General features: G+C 45.1%; 1 long non-coding RNA gene across 5 annotated transcripts in view; it reads left to right on the top strand.

The window, feature by feature from the left end:
- Positions 1–20,265, top strand: part of LOC102553576 (uncharacterized) — a 62,277-nt gene extending 42,012 nt beyond the window's left edge. For all 5 annotated transcript variants that reach the window (XR_005496994.2, XR_010060117.1, XR_010060118.1 and 2 more), the window contains one exon: positions 18,405–20,265. This is a non-coding gene — a long non-coding RNA (uncharacterized LOC102553576). The remainder of the gene's footprint in view (positions 1–18,404) is intronic.
- The last annotated feature ends 552 nt before the right edge of the window (positions 20,266–20,817 follow it).

The following is a 20,817-nucleotide window of genomic DNA, read 5'->3' as shown; positions in this document are numbered from 1 at the left end:
CCCAAGTCACAAGACCTCTAGGCAGGGATTTTCTGAAGCAAGAAAATATCCTCTCTACCCTCCCTAGCCCCTCCCCCCACCCCACCTCGACACACAACAGGCCTATCTCAGATCCCAAAGCACTTGCTATCTGATTGCTTCCTCTTTGCCTTCACCACCAGGGAGTCTTTTCAAGTTCACTTGTTGTCGTCCATAGATCTGAGTTACAGAACAACTCTGGCCATGCTGCACCAAAGATATCAAAATGTCAACACTCAGGGGCTCTGTTTAAAAGTCACACCCAACCTCAGGTCACAGCCAGGCAAAATGCCATCACCTGTGTGGAACAGGAGTGGGTTTAGCTCTGATGGACTCTCGACTCTTGTGTAGACTCTCCTAAGACTGAAGAAAAAGCCCAATGGTACCCTCACTCAGCAGATGGGCTAAACCTAGGTGATCTGCTCCTGAGTCCTGGTTCTTAAAGTGTAGCCTATCTAAGTGTGCAATGGTGGCATCGTGCCTGTCACAGTCCTTGGCTACTCAGAATGAGAGCAGTGAAGGTGATCGTTTAATAGAGCCTATAATGTGTCTCTTTTTGTTGTCGTTGCTGTCTGCTGTTTTCTCGCCTAGGCTAGCCTCAAACTTTTGATACTCTTGCCTCAGTCTTCCAAATACTGGCATTCCCCAGCATGTATCACCAAGGCTAGCCCATCCATGGCTGTCGTCTCTTAATGAGATGGTTGAGATAATGACTGTGATGACGGGGACAAGGTTGAAAGAAAATTTACACATACAAGTTCGGGGTACAGCTCCGTAGGATGTGATGATTTGTATAGGCTTGGCCCAGGAAGTGGCACTCTTAGGTGTGGCCTTGTTAGAGTAGGTGTGGCCTTGTTGGAGTAGGTGTGGCCTTGTTGGAGTAGGTGTGGCCTTGTTGGAGTAGGTGTGGCCTTGTTGGAGTAGGTGTGGCCTTATTGGAGTAGGTGTGGCCTTGTTGGAGTAGGTGTGGCCTTGTTGGAGTAGGTGTGGCCTTGTTAGAGTAGGTGTGTCACTATGGGAATAGGCTTTAAGGCCCTACTCCTAGCTGCCTGGAAGCTAGTCTTCTCCTAGTGGTCTTCAGATGAAGATATAGAACTTTCAGCTCCTCCCACAGCATGGCTGCTTACCTGTGGTCATGTTCCCACCTTGATAATAAAGGACTGAACCTCTGAACCTGTAAGGCAGCCCCAAATAAAAGTTTTCCTTTATAAGACTTGTCTTGGTCATGGTATCTCTTCGTGGGAGTAAAAGACGGGTAGGGAACTTGTCTACTGTGCATGAGGCCCCATGTTCAGTCTCCAAGAACCCAATCCCAGAGAACCCAAATTGGAACAAAACAAAACCTTTGTGTATTTAGACAGTAGAGGATGGTAGAGCAGGGAATTCCAGAGGCTTCCCCAAATGTTCCTCCCAAGGAGAGAATCAAAGTAAACAATAATCATCTGGAACCTAGAGTTAGCCCCAGCCTATCTTGGAGTGAGATTGAGGCCAGGAACCTGAGATACCGACCTTGGGTATGTCCATGTTAGGATAAAGTAGAAAGAGATACTGGGTAGGTATGCTTAGTACTCTACTCTGCCTGGCATGGAAGGAGTCCTACAGCTGTTTGGGGGAGGAAGGCCTTGTGTCATGGAGGGGACATTGGAGGTCTCTAGAAGGGAATAGTGTACAGTTCCTCATCTTGATCATTTGAGCTCTCCCAGGAGTTGGTGGAGAAGGTTTGCAAGAATATTCTGGACTCCTACAGACAGAGATCTGCTCCATTGATTCAGGTGTTGCCTGTTTCTGCCACTTGTCTGCAGCCCAGACTTGTTTCCTGTCCCCAGGTGTCCTGTGTTCCCGTATTTGACCTCACTGAAAGACAGTTCCAGAAGCAAATGCTCACAAGGACAAGGGTTTTAGCCTCTCGGCTCCTGCCTAGTCCTTAGCATATGCTAGGTATTAAGAAAAATAATGTTGGGAAAATGAATCTTGTCAGGAGCCCAGAGGCTTTAAGATGAATCTGCTCTGCTCTGCGACTGAACAAAACTGTAGTACTCTGCTCATCTAGGCTGTTATTGACCTGTGCAAGGTCTGCCTTGCACAGGAGACCATGTTAGTTGAGGTTAACGCTGCTTTGAATTTAAAAGCGATGAATTTGATCTGAAAAGGAGAGTTTTAGGAAGTTCAAATAATTTTAGAATTCACAGGAGGTAGTGTTTCTGGAAAATATGATACAGATACGTTTTCTTAGAAGTTTCAAACCATCTTTCTAATTAGCTCTTGGGTTGACATGGGGGAAAAAAATTAGAAATGAGGATATCACATACCAGAACCTTGAGATGTGGCTAAAGTAATATCCAGAAGGTTTTAACCTCGGGAGTGCTCATCAAACAGAACACGGAGAAAAGAGGTATACACACACACACACACACACACACACACACACACACGCACACAAACAAGCACACACACATACACACACATACACACACATACACACTCACACGTACACACACAGATACCCACACAAGCACACACACAAACACACATACACAAGCGCACACACACACAAGCACACATACACACACAAACACACATACACAAACACACACACAGAAGCACACATACACACACAAACACACACACACACACACAAGCACACACAGACTAAAGACATGTTCACTGAACCTTTTTCATAGATAGGTCATGACAGCAGGGTGTGTTGCCAACAAGGTACTTTATGCATGTGGTCAGCAGCTAGTACATTTTCTATAGTCGATGGCTGCCACTGTGCAGAGCGTAGAGTTCTGGTAAAGACGTAGCCACTGGAAAATAGCTAGCCATGCTTTACTTTATCTAGGGCACTCTCAGAAAGAATCAGAGGAAGAAGATTGTGGCGTGGCTTAAAGGGGTGGTTCTAGAGAGAGCAGGGTTCATTCCGGTCCTTTCTGGGTATGATAGTTAACCTCACTTGTCATCTAGAATCCTCTGGGTGATGGGTCCCTCGGGGGATTGTTAAGATTAGGTTAACTGAAGTAGGAAGACCCACTCACTATGGCTACACCACTCCTGATCTGGGATCCTGAACTGTATGAAAAAGGGAAGGCAGCTGGGCATGAGCAGTCGTCGTTCTGTTTTCTGGTTGTGTTGGACTGTGTGTCTTTGAACTGTGAGCCAGACCAAGTCTTTCTTCCCCAAGTTTCTCTTTTCAGGGCGCTTTAGCCCAGGAGCAGGGAGAAAAAAGACACTGGGTGACCTGACTTAAAAGATACGGTAGAAACACAGATGGGATCTGGAGCCTTGTGTGTGACAAGCAGGATGCTAAGGCAAGAGCCTCCAGCACTGGAGTGGCAGAGGGGTGGAGTGTGTGTGTGTGTGTGTGTGTGTGTGTGTGTATGTGTGTGTGTGTATGTGTGTGTGTGCATGTGTGTGTCTGTGTGCATGTATGTGTCTGTGTGTGTGTCTGTGTGTATGTGTGTGTATGTGTGTGACTGTGTGTATATGTGTGTGTATATATGTGTGTGAGTATGTGTGTGTATGTGTGTTATGTGTGTGTATATGTGTGTGTATGTGTGTGTATGTGTGTGACTGTGTATATGTGTGTGTATATATGTGTGTGAGTATGTGTGTGTATGTGTGTTATGTGTGTGTATATGTGTGTATGTGTGTGTATATGTGTGTATGTGTGTATGTGTGTGTGTGTCTGTGTGTGTCTGTGTGTATGTGTGTTATGTGTGTATATGTGTGTGTATGTGTATGTGTGTTATGTGTGTGTATATGTGTGTGTATGTGTGTATGTGTATGTGTGTGTCTGTGTGCATGTATGTGTATGTGTGTGTGTGTCTGTGTGCATGTATGTGTATGTGTGTGTGTGTCTGTGTGCATGTATGTGTATGTGTGTGTGTCTGTGTGTGTCTGTGTGTCTGTGTGTGTATGTGTGTGTATATGTGTATGTGTATGTGTGTGCATGTGTGTGCATGTGTGTGTCTGTGTGTGTCTGTGTGTATGTGTGTGTGTATGTGTCTGTGTGTGTGTGTGTGTGTTTTGTCCTGGCTGGAGCAGAGCCCTCCTGTGTGCTCTTATCAGGTCCTGACTCTGGGATTCAGAGAGAAGGCCAAATGCTTCTCTGTTGAGTTGTCTATGGTCAGGGTGCTGCCAAGGAGAAGTATCTAGGAAAGTCAAAGACGTTAAAGCCTTGTCTTTGGCTCTTCCAAGGCTGGTGGCCGACGTGTACTGCCAGCTGCGCACTGGGCCCTGGGTCATAGGGGGTCCACTCTGAGGGTAGGTGTTCAGATGGGGGTTCCTCTGACTTGCGGGTGACTTGAAGCCTTATTTGCTTCAATTTGGTTGGCTAGATTTTTTGGTAAAATGATATTGGGTACCTTGCAGGTTGGAGTGGGGTTTTCATAGGAAATTTTGTAAAAGTTGTTAAAAACGCAAGCCACATCGGATTGACCCGTTATTGGCCTTTTGTGCCATTTTCTTACTGAAAGAAAAATAGACAGAGATCATGATTCCTTATTTCAGAAGGAGCTTAAAAATATGATTTTGAGTCCTATGAAACGGTCACTGTTTGATTATTTTCCCCACCTGTAAAAACAGCAATTTCATGCAAGTCAGCCCGATAAGATGCGGTCTGCAGGTTCACCTCTTTAGAGGTTGTAACTGTGAAGTACTCTGTTACTGTCCTCTGTCTGGTTCCACAGAGAAGCAAGAAGATTGACAGCTGAACTTGTCTTTTCCTTGGTAGTATTTTATTCTCTTTGCAGCTGCTACACGCTCCTTATATTGTACCACACACTCCTTACATTATAGCACACACTCCTTATATTATAGCACACACTCCTTATATTATAGCACACACTCCTTATATTGTACCACACACTCCTTATATTATAGCACACACTCCTTATATTATAGCACACACTCCTTATATTATACCGTCTACAGCACAGTAGGGGCAGGCACTGTTACTCAGAAGTCCCCTCTAGAGGAGTGATATTTTGTTCACTTCTATGTCCAGGCGCATTGGTTGATTTGAGAATTGTCATACCCAGGACATGCATACACGCAAACAAGTGTCGGGCTACAGGCTTGTTTCTCTCATCAGTAGGATGAAGATGTTTTACTTACTGGAACTCAACTGTCACCTGGAAGATAAGAGTGGGGATTGGAGGGAGAGCAAGGCCTGGAGGAGGCATGGCGAGGGAGGCAGGTGGTCCCTCTTGGTTATCAAGTGTGATGACTCCCGAATATGACAATAAATCACGGCAGGAATCAATCTGTTGGGAGGCTACTGCGCCATGCTGATAATGCGTCAATCAATATTTAATGTTTACACTTTAATTAATCCACACACGGGAAGCATTCTTTCAGTGACAAAAAAATAAAGGGATGAGAAATAAAACACCTTTTATATCAGGGAGCTGTGTGAGTGCACGGCCTGTCTGGGCAGCTTTGATTGGAGCTGTCATTGATCACCCGGGAGAGTCTCTGCAGCCTTCTCGTCACGTTTGGATTTCAAGCTAATGTGGGGGAGGGTGCAGCGGTGTCAGAATTCAGCCTGGGAAGATGGTGAGAGGCTCAGAACCGCTGCAGAGCAGGGATTCCCGCAAGGGCAATCCAGAGTCAGGGAGACTATTCAGTCCCAAGCGTTCGTGGTGTCTCCCAGCAAAGACTTCCATCCACAGATGACAATCTATGTCTCTAGTGGAAGCAGGGTGAGCTTCCGAAGCATTTTCTTCCCTGAGTTGAAGAGTGCAAGAGTTGTGTTACAAGCAGGGATTCCCAAATCCACCACCGGGACTATGGCTTGATATTCTTAATGCTCTGTCTCCCCCTTATCAAGGGCTGCTTTTAAAATGCCACGTTTGGCATTAAGATTATGGTTCAACTGTGACTATACAAGACACGGTGGCTGCAAGTGGTTTTTGTACAGCCTTGGTTCTGCCGTCTGTATTCACCTTGTGAGATACTTTACAGAAGCCTTTGGATTGCCTTTTGAGATCTGACAGTGAGCGCTTGGCTCTGAATTGTGACCTTCAGTGAGTGCCTTTTGCTTGGCTCACCAGTGTCTTCATTTCTTACAACCCAAAGGGCGTACCTAGAGTTTTGTTTGAAAAGATGGCTTGGTGGATGTCACTGGACTTTGACCTTTGGAACGCCCTGAGAATTTATTCTTGAAACAACAAGATTACTTTGACAGGTATAAAAGACAGTAGTCAGGACTGGGGATGTTCAGGATTGGGCAGAAGCATGCCTCTAACATGAACAAGACCCTGTTTCTAGTGGTAGTGTCTGTAGCAGTATTAAGAAGAGAAACATCGGGGCTGGGGAGATGGCTCAGCAGTTAAGAAGCACCAACTGCTCTTTCAGAGGTCCCAAGTTCAATTCCCAGCAACCACATGGTGGTTCACAACTATCTGTAATGAGGTCCGATGCCCTCTTCTGGTGTGTCTGAAGACAGTGACAGTGTACTCACATGAAATAAATAAATGGAACTTAAAAAGAAAAGAAGAGAAACATCAGAGCCACAGTTTGGGTTACCCCTAAAACAGATCCTAGGATGGGGATCGGAGAGGTCGGGTAAAGGCACTTGGCCACCAAGCCTGACAACCCAACCCAAGTTTGAATCCTGGGACCTGCACTGTGAATAACTCTTAAACTTGTTCCTTGACCCAAACAGGAGTGTCATGGGAAGCATTCTACCATATGGATGTGCATATGTGCACAGAAGATGAATCACGCAAAGAAAAGGGAAGAACATGAGAGGAAGACCAAAGGAAGAGGAGTCTTCACTGTGGGGAGGCAGTCGGTCAAAAGAGAGCATTCATTTCAGACTTGTATATCAGGAAGAACTAGGGAGCCATCGGGTACCCAATCTCTTCAGGCTTGTGGCTGCAACTAATGGTGTTGATGACCCATCTTCTCATAACCCCCAGGGCAGAGAGGCTCCAGTAGATTGAGCTCCTCTTCCTAGCAATGCTTCAAGTCCTTTTTCTATTGTCTTCATTGATCCGGCTATGCTGTCATTCCTTTCTGTGCTGGAAGAAGTCCACATGCATGGTCAGAGCATGTATGTCTGTCTATGTTGTGCTGCTGTGAGAAAGTACCAGAAGCTGGGGTTTTTATTGAGGTCAGCTGGCCCCAGTTCTAAAGGTTTAAGACCATGGCATTGGTATATGGGGAAAGCCTCACAGATGGCATCAAGGCACAAGCAAGTTGGGCACGGGCCTCAGGCCTGTCATCACTACTTGAAAGGCTGAGGATCACTACAAATGTGAAGTCAACCGGGGGTTTACATAGTGAGTCCTAGACTAGCCTGGGCTATATAGAGTGAGACACTATCTCAGAACAAAACTCCAAATAAAACAAAAAGCCAAAACAAACAACACCACACACACCTCCAAAACCAACCGACCAACCGACCAACCAACCAAAATCCAAATAAAACCAACCAAACAACTAGCTGGTCACTAGATAACCAACCAACCAGAGATACGTAGAAATTACCTTTGAATGCCAGGAAATGCACACACAAGAGAAAGACAAAATATTCCTAGTGAAGACCTAATTATCTGTCCTTAGTTCCCAGTGTCTCCGGGCTCTACCACTTGTCACCACCACAGTGAGACCTGCTTCTAGCACATGACTGTTTGGGGGTCAAGTTGTGAAGTAGTTTAGGAGCCGTGTGTGAAGTTCCTAGGGCTAGGTGGTCACTGAGACACAGGGACACTGAGACTGGTGGCGCAGGCAGTGGATTCACATCAGGTTGGAGAATCCTATCCTTGGAAAATCCTTTCTTCTTCTCTCCTGTCACCATCAGACTTGACTATTCTCACATGGCTCCGTTCTTATAAAATCTACTTTATAATTCGGGAACCGTACTGCGTTATAAACTGTGCATGCCCAACAGCTGAAACCAGCGAACACTGTACTGAAGATGATTCATGTACAACATGAACTACAACCATCCAACACAGAGATATTAATTTTCCTTCTTTCCTATATTTAAACTCCATGCGACCCTCCCAAGTTCCTTTGCAGCTCACTGCACTTATTTTCCCAGCATGCATCACTGACCGTATTTCTAATTGGACAGGAGAATTGAAACTTTTTAAAGATCCTGTTGGGCTGGAGAGATGGCTCAGCGGTTAAGAGCACCGAATGCTCTTTCAGAGGTCCTGAGTTCAAATCCCAGCAACCACATGGTGGCTCACAGCCATCTGTAGTGGGATCTGATGCCCTTTTCTGGTGTGTCTGAAGACAGCTACAGTGTACTTAATAAATAAATAAATAAATCTTTAAAAAAATAAAGATCCTGTTACAGGAAGCTGGTCTAGCCTCTGCCATTTTGAATAGTAGTTATGTTAGGAAGTCTTTGGATACAAATAATAACCTGGGTTTTTCTAGCAAGAAAAGGAACCAAGGGAGGGGTAACTGGCTGGCCCAGGGCATCTCTGGTGACCACAGGATAAGCTCGCAGTGAACTTGCTATTTGCAGGCTCTTGGTATAACCAGAAGCCCTGCAGTGTAAACTCACTGTCTAGTAAATGTCTTCAGTTCTTGCATGCCTAGCACCAAGGCAAAATACTGTCTTCTACACTCTCTACATTGTTTGGGAAGCTCTTAGATTTTAATCCCGTTATTTGACTTCGCTTCCTAGAAAAGGCACTTGGCTACATCTGGAGTCAGGGTGGGAAGGGACTACAGTTCTCTCTTGTGTGGAGACAGAGGGACTCGAACATTGTCTACGGTGCACCTGGCAACTGTAACTCAAACATCCATCCAGAAAAAAATGGGATGCTGAAGATTAGTCCCATGTAGCCATGTCGCTCTTCCTATTGGTACCCACCCCTGCCAGTGCCCACTGTATTGACTCAACACACACACACACACACACACACACACACACACACACACACACACACACACACACGCACACACACCTTTCAGGGTTATCTCCTGGAGACTGACACTGAGCCAGGAGGCCACACCTGAGCTGTGATTATTGGAGCCACAGGCGGATTGCTGCAAAAAGAAAAGGCCTGAAGTCTAGAGTTGGGCTGTGTGAGGAGCCAAGCATTGTCTCCTAAAGCTTGACCCTGTGGACAGGTTCCCTAAGTGAATTCCCTTGTTGGTCAGGTTTAGAATCCCACGGCCTTTTCTTTTCTCTCCCTGTTCTATTACTCGGGTCTCACTGTGTTCATCAGGACTGGACACCATGTTCCTCTGTGTGGGAGTTGGCCACATGAAGGGAGGAAGCACTACATGTAGAGCAGAGGACCTGTTCTTGGACTGAGTCCTTCACCGTGAGGCATATACACTTGGCCTGAGTCCTTCACCGTGAGGCATGCACACTTGGCCTGAGTCCTTCACCATGAGGCATGCACACTTGGCCTGAGTCCTTCACCATGAGGCAAACACACTTGGCCTGAGTCCTTCACCATGAAGCATGCACACTTGGCCTGAGTCCTTCACCATGAGGCAAGCACACTTGGCCTGAGTCCTTCACCGTGAGGCATGCACACTTGGCCTGAGTCCTTCACCATGAGGCATGCACACTTGGCCTGAGTCCTTCACCGTGAGACATGCCCATCAGGCTTTCATCTCCAAGTCAGATGCCTGGGGAAGCAACTCAAAAGGACGAAGGATTGATTTCTTAGCTCTGAGTCCACTGTCACTGGCTCCATTGCTACTGGAAGTGAAAACACAGAGCAGATGAGCCTCAGGACCATTTCATGTTCAAACCAGGGCTGAGTTGGTTAGGTTCTCTAGGCTTACATCACGTGTGTGCGTTTTTCTAATGCTTTTTGCCATGTCCAGGAATCTCTCAGTTTCATATGTACTTAGTGTTTTCCTTTTGATTCACTAAATTTATTCTATACTTTTTTTTTTTTTGGAAATGAATTGATTCACAGGTAGAAATCAGTTTTACAAACAGAAGATAATTTTAAAAATCAGCATAACAGAAAAAACATCCTGCTATTAAATTGAACTGAATATTCCCTCACCTAGAAGGTTCTAGGCATTGTGGTACATGTGGTACATGTCTGTACATGTATTCGGAGGAAGAGGCGGAGTCAGAAGTTCAGGGTCATCCTTAGCTGTATTGAGGACAGCCTAGAATACAGAAAGCCCAACCTTATTATTATTTGCAAAAAAAAAAAAAAAAAAAAAAAAAAAGCCTAGCACAGCAGGGGCAATGGGATTAAAATGGGGCAGGAAGCATCCTTTGAGTTCTGGAAGGGCAATGCCAGGGTTACTGGAATTGCAGATCTCCGTTCCTTTATAAGGTTCTGGGTGATCCTACTGGTGCTAATTAGTCTTCTGTCTCTTTAGTTCCCAGGGAGCCAGGCGCTTCAATTTCCTTTTAATGTGTACACAGGCACGTAGCTGGTCAGGCATGGAGAGCACTGGTGTATGCTGATTGGTTTTCCTTGTCGTCCCCTCCTTGCCTCCTGTCCATCCCCCCACTCCCCATTGAGACTCTCAGATCCTCTGGTCCAGGGAATGTGTTGCAGCTAACATTCTCTAGTAGGTATGGCCGGGGATGTGCCGCAGTTCCTGCCTGGCTCAAGACCCACTGTCCGGCTCTGAAACAAAATAAGAACACCCCAAAAACATGCCCCAACTCCATATAGAAGTGTCCTTCGAGGGAGTCCATACCGTTCAAGAGCACATTTCCACAGCCAAGGTGTCCTGTAGACTCAGAAAAATGCTGTTTCCTCTCTGACCGCAGGGTCCAGTTCTGTCTTTACATACTCAAAGGTAAATCCTAATCCCACTTTGCATTGAAGTTCAGTCTTTTATTAATCTTTAAGTTTTTTTAATGGAAAGTGAAAGAAAACTCTGTAGAATTGCTATAAAGTGGTACTTCAAAATGCAGACTGAAGATAGAGATGACTTTAACAATAGCATTTCTGGAAGAATAAAAAATGAGTTCTAGGAGACCTGTGGGAAATGTCTAACTTTCTTTCTTAAAAACTTTGATGTGTTTTTCCTTAATAAGGGTTTTGCTTGTTTATTTTTTCCTTTTGCTGTCGTTGATGTTGTTTCCTCCTCCTCTTCCTTCTCCTCCTCCCCTCCTTCTCCTCCTCCTCCTCCTGCCCCCTCGTCTTCCTCATCCTCCTTTAATCCCAGCACTCAGGAGGCAGAATCAGGTGGATCTCTGTGAGTTTGAGGCCAGCCTGGTTCACAGAGAGAGTTCTAAGACAGCCAGGGCTATAAACCAACAGCTTATCTCAAACCACCCCTCCCCTGCAAAAAGAAAGTGAAATTTAGAGCACATTTACAGGGTAATGGGATTGTTAAAGTACCTTAGTCTAGAACACGCTGTGAGTCCTGACAGGGTGCTGTGTAAACCTTCTTACAAAGGAGCTCCAAGTTGCTGTAGGATGTTAGAGAACCAGGATATTTTACTTAGATATTGCTGTTTTGAAAGACTTAATGAAGAGTTCTACTAAATTGACTTTTCAAATAAAAGGTTAATTCTACCAAATATACTGGACAAGGTCAGACATATTCACTCACTCATAGGATAGCAGAACCTGTACCAAAGAACATTTAAATGCCCATTTATTACAACCCATGAATCCTTCACTTGAGGCTGATGGTAGTGAGTGACATCATACTAGTTAGGGGAACATGAAGAGTTGGAGATGGGGTTGCCTGGATTTTCAGTTTAGTGTTTTTTGGGGGGGTTACCCATTGTGAAAATCACTCTGCCTCATTCATTGTAAAAAGGCCAATGATTCTAAAGCCACCAGCTTGTCCATCCATCTGTCCATCCGTCTGTCCATCTGTCTGTCTGTCCATCCATCCATCCATCCATCCATCCATCCATCCATCCATCCATCCATCCAAGTATCATCTACCTATCTATCCAAAATATTAGTACTTCTTTCTCTTTGGGGCATTCTCTTAGGTCCTAGAGATACAAGAGGGAAAACGTGATCTGTGTCTTCAAGAAGCAGGGCACACAACGAATGCAATGTGTTCCTGCAGTAAGTCTGCTTGGATTCATATGGGGACGTGGAGAAGCTGTGCTAAAAGCAGATGGGAGGGAATCACAAATGGATACACAGGCAGTCTGTCACCTGTGATCCCGTGGAGCAAAGGAGTATCTGTCCTCCCTCTCTGTCTGTCCTTCCTTTTCAAGACTTTTACCTTCTGGTGTAGACCTTAGAATCAGCCTGTCAGTATCTGCAGAAACCATGGTGTGTTGTATTTTGGGATGAGTCATCCTCACTATCTCACTCTTCCATTCCTAGCTTGAGCATTTGAGCCTTTCCCCTTTTTTTCTGGCTTAGAAAATTGTCAAGTTGGTTGATCTCTTCAAAGAACCAACCTTTGATTTCATTGATTTTTCTGGTTTTTTTTTTTTTTTAAAGCTAGGATGCACTTATTTCCACCATAATCTGTATTCCTTTCCTCCTGCCATTTTGGCTTTATCTGCTTATTTTCTCATTTCCAAAGATGTAAGTTTAAATGATCAACTTTTAGACACTCTTTTAAGATTCTTTAAAAAATACATGTGTGGGTATTTGCCTGTGCGTATGCACGTGCACATTGAGGACATTGAGCATTGGATCCCTTGGAACTGCAGTTGTAGAGGGCTATGGGTGCTGGGACTCCTTTGCAAGAACTGGACCATCTCTCCATCCCCTGGATCATTGAAATATATTTTTGTTCTTTATTTCAAGCTTTATTTATTTATGTGCATGCTTGAGTATGCAGATACACAGGTTGTGAGTCTTCACATGGGTGCTGTGAATCAAAGCAAGAGAAGTGGGTGCCTTTAGTCATGGAGTCATTTCTCTCCCATCCTATATCTTTTTAAAGAGCACTGATAACCATGAAGCTTCCTGTTGGCAGTTTTAACTCTATCCTGTAAGTTTTGTGTATTGTGGATTCGATTCACTTTCGTTCATCTCAGTGTGTTTTTGGGTTTTCCTCATGTTTGTTTGTTGACCACTGATTGGTCAGGAGGGTTGTTTTCTGTGAGCATCTATGGCTTTTGTATTTTTGTTACTTATTTCTTTTCTTTTTCTTTTTTTTTTTTTTGGAGCTGGGGACCGAACCCAGGGCCTTGCGCTTGCTAGGCAAGCACTCTACCACTGAGCTAAATCCCCAAGCCCCTTTGTTACTTATTTCTAATGTCATTTCATCAAGTCAAAGATCATATGGTGTATTATTTCAATCTTCTTAGAATCCCTGAGCTCTAATATCTAAGGTAGTATATGGTGTACCTTGGTGAATACTGCACGTCTACTTGACATGTCTCGGTCAGTCTGAGGTGGTTGAGATGTTTGTCAGGGATAGTGGTTTGGAGTACTCTGTGTCTTCTAGCTTCTTATTGATTTTCTGCTTAATTATTCTAGTCACAATGTATAGTGACATATTTAAGCGATTAAATAACAATATTATTCTTAGTTATACCCAGTTTTATTGAAAACATCACATAGCAGATTCAAATTGTTCCATATGGTATTGTGAAATTCATTCCAACTGTAGGCTGAGTGGCCTTCAGGCTGGAGAGACTGTGGAAATACAGAAACGTCTGAGTTCCCTTGGAATCAGGATCTACCTCAGGGATCTCCCGATTCAGGGTCAAGACCTCAGGATGTAGGCTTAGATTTTTTCAAAACCTACTTTAATAAGGGTTCTCAAATGATTCAACCCCATTCTAGCCCACCTTCCAAAGGTAGGGGAGAAAGATGGTGAATAGGACCACTGGGATGTGGACCTGTTTTGAAGTAGTTCTTTGGGGGTGATTCCAATCTCCATTGTCAGGATACCAGCAGTTCAGTCCAAAATTGTCACAGAACATGAATCAGCAGAGGTGGCATGATCCAGCAGAAACAGCTAGGCCTCTTCTGTTGAATCAGCACAAGTTAGCATGAGTCTGCATCACATGACACAAGCAGAAATTTCCACTTCATCCAGAACATAATTATTCCTCCCCTCTCTCCTCCTCCTGCAATCTTTTATAGCTATAACTACCAGGACCCTCTGAATTCACTTTATCAGCTGCATAACATGTTGGGGAACTCCTTCCTGGGATCATGGTGATCTCTGTGCACAGATGGTTCTTGGTGTGGAAGTCCTCAAGCGGGTGTGTGGAGTACTTCTAGATAATGGTCCAAGATGTCTTCTTCACAGTCTTGGTTTAGCTTCATGGTCTTGGTGTGAATCTGGCCCATGTTGGCAGGTCCTGGTAAAAGAGAAACACAGCTATTACTGTTATGTTGCCTGTTTTCTCTTCAACTTTGCCAGTTATTGCCTCATACATTTTAGGCTGTCTTGGTGGGTCATATATGTTCATAGTGGTACGTCTTCTTGACAGACCAGACCTTTTATTCTTATGAAGATAGTCCTCCTTTGTGCCTAGAGACTACCTGTCTTAATTTGTGACTGGTGCTGCCGCTGCTGGTGACCCTTTCCTAATGGACAAGTACATCCACGGTCTTCGGCACTGATCACTAGCTCTGTGGCTCTCTGAACCAAGCATTTAGCAGCAGTCAGCCTACTGTATACAACAGCAGTCAGAACTTACTCTGGTAAGTTCAAACCTCCAAGCAGAGCATCTGTTTGTCTTCAGTGTTTTTCCTTGGTGCTCATGCCAGAAGACCTTTCTTAGCACCCCAAGCCAGAGGCTTGAAGCTATTTCCGGCTTTAGTTTTCATAAACTAGCACTGTTTGTTCAAATGAAGTATTTGAGACGATCTCTTAGAAAGTGAGATCCTTTACACAGATTTGAATATATTCAACTTTGTTTTATCCAATAAATGCTTTTAGAAAAAAAAATAACCTCCTGTTCAAGCATATGTGGTCTCCACTTGAATGTGTAGCTTCCATTCTGTAGCATAAAAATTCAGCTAGCCACATGACACTGCTACTCAACTGGCTTCTTGGTGCTTTGCACTTGCTTGACCCAGGGGTTCTGGATCTTACCAGTAAAGTCTTGGTGAATAGTTCACAAGGGACATCTAGTTATGTAAGCCAGTGGCCAGGCCCCTGGAGGGCACTGGCTGAGTTTGATGCCCTTCATTCATTTGGCACTGTCACATAACCAACAGGGGATGTTCAGAAGCAAGAGAGGCACAGCTATGTTCTCGATGGAGATTGATTCTTTTCCAGACACCCAAGGAGACTGGGCTATTGTGATGATGTCATCATTCTGTGCCTATTGCTCTCATTCACTGAATCTTTACTATTTACAAGCCTTTGCAGAAACATGTTTTTAGAAGAAAAGCCCATCTTTATAAATTAAACCACGCAGGCACGCAGGCACGCACGCAGACATGTAGGCACGCACGCACGCACGCGCACCTGATGTTCTCCGTGGAATCTAGAATTCCAGGCGTGATTGGGGCCAGGGTGTTATCTCATAGCTAATGAGTGCATTCACACAGAATGTGGCTGGGACCAAGGTGCAAGCTTAATTTCTTTAATGTGTGTTTCCAGACATGAATGAGAAAGGAGCATTTTGGCAAACCAGACATCTGGCTTTAAAAAGCAAATCGAAGAGTAAGAGTGTTGGCAGCGGTGGCGGCTGAGTGCTGTGTCCAGGACTTCCTAGTTGCCACCTCTTGGTCTCTTTCCCCTTCCCTTCTATCTGTGGGTATCACTGTCTGCTTTTAGGAGATTGAACTAAAGATAAATGTCTTTGACCTTGACAAAAAAATATTCAGAAGATCCAAAGAGACGAGACGCTTGTGAGCACTGGAGGGTGTGACTTGGAAAGAGGATAAGGGCTTAGTATGTGTGACCCCATGAAGTAACATCAGTCCTGATGTAAGTCACCTAGGTCCAGATATGTGCTCTAAAAGGAGTCTATCTGACAAAGAACTCCAGAGAAATAGCAGAATGCTTTAAAAAAAGCAGTGGGCTTCCTGGTTCTGGAGCTTCTGCCACATACCCTTGACAGTCACTCATTAACTGCTAACATGGCCTCGTCTAAGGGGCCCAGAACTCCATGGAAGAGAGCAGAAGCATCCCCAGTGGCTAAGCAGGTGGCGGCCATGAATGGTTGGTGCTATGTATACTTAAGGATAAACTGAAGTGACCAGCTTTGAGGAAGCTATGGCTTGGGTTTGGCAGGTGATGTTACCCTGGGAGGACCATAGCCTTCAGAGGTTGTCCTGGCTGTTATGACAGCCAGCAGCTCAGTTTTGAACAAGATAGGCAAAGGTTCGGGTCTCCTGGAGGTTCTGTTTTGTTGGTTTGTAGAAAGTGGGTAGTTAAGGAGGAAAAGGACATATCCAGACACCATGGCCATGAATGGCTGCTGGAGAAGAGGGACACAATGGGACTCTATGGAGCAGGAGGTCAACTCCCTCTATTTCCAGGATCCATGTGGTGGGACCATCCCCCCTTCTGGGTACTTGTCTCTGGAAAAGCATTCTCTGACTCAGCCCGGGGAAAGGTTTGATAGCTTGGCTGCCCACGATTATCGGGATCTTGGGGTTCAGCTACCTGAGAAGTCGAAGCAGACAGCACCGAGTTCCGTACATCACTCTACACAGGGGCACTGACTCCCGTAAGGGCACTGGCTCCCGGAAGTAGCAGGACTCTCGTTTGCTTGGGGTTTTCTGCTCAGCTTGGACTTCACCAGTTTGGGCCAAAGGTTATTGTATTGATTTTTACCGGAAAGAACTAGAGTAAAAGAAGAACCACAACAAAAGGACCAAGCTGTGTGGATTCTTTCTGAAGATGATACTCAGTGGTCTGTTTAGGATCGGGGCTAGTTTGGCTCCATGATCTGGCACAGGATTTGGGGAGTGGGGGAGGGCAGAGCTCATCCTAAACAGGTTGTTGGTTCAGACTACGTTTTTTTGAATCAACCTTTAAAAATGTGAGTCTGACCTTAAAACAACAACGACGACGACGACGACGACGACAAACAAAACAAAACAAAAAAACCCAAAAACCAGATTTCTGGTATTGCTTGGAAAAGCTGGAGACCTAGTAGCAAAGGCTGGCTTTACGCAAGGTGTCTTTGCTGGGCACAGAGTAGCAGCTTCCTCAGAACGGGAGCACTACAGTGCATCCTAGCAGCCACCACTGAGCCACCGGGAGTGTTTGAGTTCTGGGTTGTGCTTTGAACCACCAGCCTGTTGTTGTAAAAATATAAAAAGTAAAATGTTGTCTTTTATCTCCCACTAGATCCATCACCGCAGTACCCCAAGATGTCTGCTGGATATCTTAATTCTCAGTCAGCAAAGTCTCTCGCCCGCTTTGCTCCATCCCATATCACACTCTTGAAGGCCTCTCTCTGAGCCGTCAGGAATCTCTCTACCTATCCAGTTCCCAAGGCAGGTTTCCATGCCAGAAACACACATCCCAACTCCATGGTGGCCCAGACCACCGGCCCCACACTCCATTACACTTAAATCTACACATGAAAGAACACACAACACAATAACCTTTGACCCAACTGATAAGATATAATTGCCCACCTAAACATACAAAGCCCTGTACACATCCATCCCTTAAGAACATTAATAACAACCTGTAAATACACAGAACGGAATCTTAACATCACCTGCCATGTTGTCTATCGCTCCTCCCCCTCTTCCTCCTTTTCCTTCAAACTCTTGTCCCGCCCATCCTTTCTTCTCGTCCAATGACAGGCCTCCTTCTATCCTGTACCTGCCCTCACCTGTAATTCACAATTTAAATGGGGAGAAGGTTCTGGTGAAGTCACCTGAGTCCTAAGTACATGACTAGACAGCCATCCTTGGGGCAGTGGAATTAGCATCAAAATACAGATAACTCCAGGGCAAACCATAACACCAGTCCTTGAGAACACTGTCACGTTATTCATTTGAGAAGAAAAGGTAGCAGTGAAGCTTGAACTCTCAGGACTGAAAAGAATTTAAAGAGCTACTCCCACCCGTGTCCAAATCAAATTCAAAGGGGACACTTGCTCGCTCATGATCTTATACTAACAGGGACCTCAGCCACAAACTGCTTGCACATGAACAGTCCGTAGTAGCCATTACACCAAATTGAATGCACAGCAACCCAAGAAAGCATTGCTGTACTTTGAATTGTCTCCTCAAATGTATTGGAAGGATAATAAAGTCTATGTTCTCTCTCAGGCCCGTGTGCCTTTTTTTTTTTTTTTTTGGTTCTTTTTTTTCGGAGCTGGGGACTGAACCCAGGGCCTTGCGCTTTCTAGGTAAGCGCTCTACCACTGAACTAAATCCCCAGCCCCCGTGTGCCTTTTAACAACCTTAACAACCGGAGGCAAATTTTGATTATCCCTTCCTGGGTACTATCTTGTTGATTTGCGTGTTGTAGTGAGTCTAAAAAGTCAAGACCATGGTTCATCTCTCTGGCACAGGAGCCTGGGGTGGGGGGATGACACAGGAGTAAATGCTCTCTTCTCTCCTCAGGTGCCGGGAAGGAGGAAGCTCCGGATACTTGTGAAGGTGTGGGCTGTCCTTTTGCACACCCATAGTCTCCTTTGACTTTGAAGTTCGGACTGTCACCATTCCACTTTGGCTTCTGGATCAAGAAAATGGTCAATGTGCTGCCATGGTAAAGCTCCAGGGGACTTGGAATCACTCCAGGATAATGACATATGCCACCCATTGACAGCTCTGACACGGGCTTTGTTCAGTCACTTCAGACAGCTACTGTTTAATGTCTTATTCAGTTCTTCAACAACGCTGTGGACGAAGAAACGGTCCACAGCTGATAGGCGGAGACACTGAGGTGCGGAGAAGCTAAGGGATTTATCCAGGACCTCTCAACCAGCCATGCCGAACCTGCAGTGTGCACCTTGTTCCTTGGGACATCATGCTGCTGCTACATTACTTGAAGTCGGGTCTTGAGGGATATGCACAGTCTGAAGTTCTCTCTTTGTGTACTAATGAAAACACAGTGGGTACTCCATTTCCTAGCAGGGCTAGCTCTGGGCTGCTTCATACTTAAAATCATGAAAACTTGCTGAAATTTAAAAATCTAGATCTTGGGCTGGGGAGAGAGCTCATTGGTTAAAATCACCACTGCTCATTCAGAGGATCCAAGTTTAATTCCCAGTACCCACGTGGTAGCTCACAACTGTCAGTGACTCTAGTTTTAGGGGGACAACTCCTAAAACTAGGACAAATATGTTCTCACCCAGACAAATATGCAGTTAAAACACCAATGCACACAAAATAAACAAAAATAAATAAATACATACATACATACAATCTAGATTTTAGCTGCATTATATATGTTCCACAAGCTCCAAAACCCTGCAGAACTACATCCTTTAGGATGTTTGGGCACTAAAGGGACAGAACATTAGAACTTTCTGTAGAAACTACCAGAACAAAGCACAGTGGCAGATGAAGAACCAGAGATGCAAGGAACATAAAAAGCACACAATGGGAGGCTCATTGCTCTGCTATCACATCTAAGCCCCTCCCTGGCCTCCTGTTCCTGCTTTCGGAATAACTTTCTTGTGGATCCCACGTTGCCCGTGGAAGGTACCTCACCTCTGCTTTCCTATGTGCTCGGTGCCCTGAGGGTTGGGGGATGTGACATGGCTATCACTATCTACACAGTCAGTCACTTGGCACTGTAGGCTGTAGGGATCTTTAAACAGAGACATGCTTCAGGGTGTAGATTATGAACTGCATATGGCAGATGCGGACACTTGGGCAGCTTATGAGGATCTGGACCCTGGGTAGGATCACCTCTAAAGGGATGCTTACCCTCAGAGAGCCTGGAAATGTCTGTTTAAAGGACCTGGTCAAATACTCTAGAACCACAGCTAGGTCACTACCTTGCTGTAAATGACTTGTGTGTCATTGTACTGGACAAATGCTCCCAGTCTTATTAGGGTTTTACTGATGTGAACAGATACCATGACCAAGGCAACTCGTATAAGGACAGCATTTAATTGGGGCTGGCTTACAGGTTCAGAAGTTCAGTCCCTTATCATCAAGGTGGGAGCATGGCAGCAACCAGGCAGGCATGGTGCAGGCAGAGCTGAGAGTTCTACATCTCCATCTGAAGGCTGCTAGCAGAATGCTGACTTCCAGGAAGCTAGGACTAGGGTATTAAAGCCCACACCCACAGTGACACACCTACTCCAACAGGGCCACACCTCCAGGTAGTGCCACTCCCTGGGCCCTCCATCACACTCCCCAAGGGCAGACTTCGTGTATACCTCCTGATTATTGCTGAATCCTGGAGGCCACCTCCTATTGATAACAAATTCTAGAAACATCAAATAAATATAATAAATATTGGTTAAAACAATGAGGGGGTTAAGTCTCAGAAGTTTGTTATCATAAACTTTATGATTTATATATGACCCTCCTTCCTTTTTTTTTAATCCTCTTAAGATGGGATCTTACTATGTAGTCCTGATTGACTTGGAACTCATTGTGTAGACCAGGCTGATCTTGAATTCACTGGGGTCCACCTGCCTCTGCCTCCTGAGTGCTGGGATTACAAGTGTGTACCAGTATGACTGGCCTGGGACAAGTCCACTTTAAGGGCTCTGTGGATGCCACACTGAAACTGTGATGGAATGGGACTTTACATAGTTTACATATCCCTGTGACAAACTTTGATCTGTTACGTGATAATCTAAGCTATGTGAATGTGCTTGCCCGCCCTCTCTCTCTTACTTTATCACATACACCTTTCTGATACCCAATAGGAAGCCCACGTGCGATGAAATGACACAGCCTTATTCTCCATGTAAGGATCACTTGAACACAAGTCCTGAGATGTCCTCACGGTGGGTATGAAGAGCCAGATGATCCCATGGCTGGCCAACGGGTAGCAGATATAGCAAGGCATATG

This window comes from Rattus norvegicus, chromosome 19, assembly GCF_036323735.1.
Source record: "Rattus norvegicus strain BN/NHsdMcwi chromosome 19, GRCr8, whole genome shotgun sequence".
NCBI lineage: Eukaryota > Metazoa > Chordata > Mammalia > Rodentia > Muridae > Rattus > Rattus norvegicus.
This window is presented reverse-complemented; position numbering and strand designations above follow the sequence as displayed.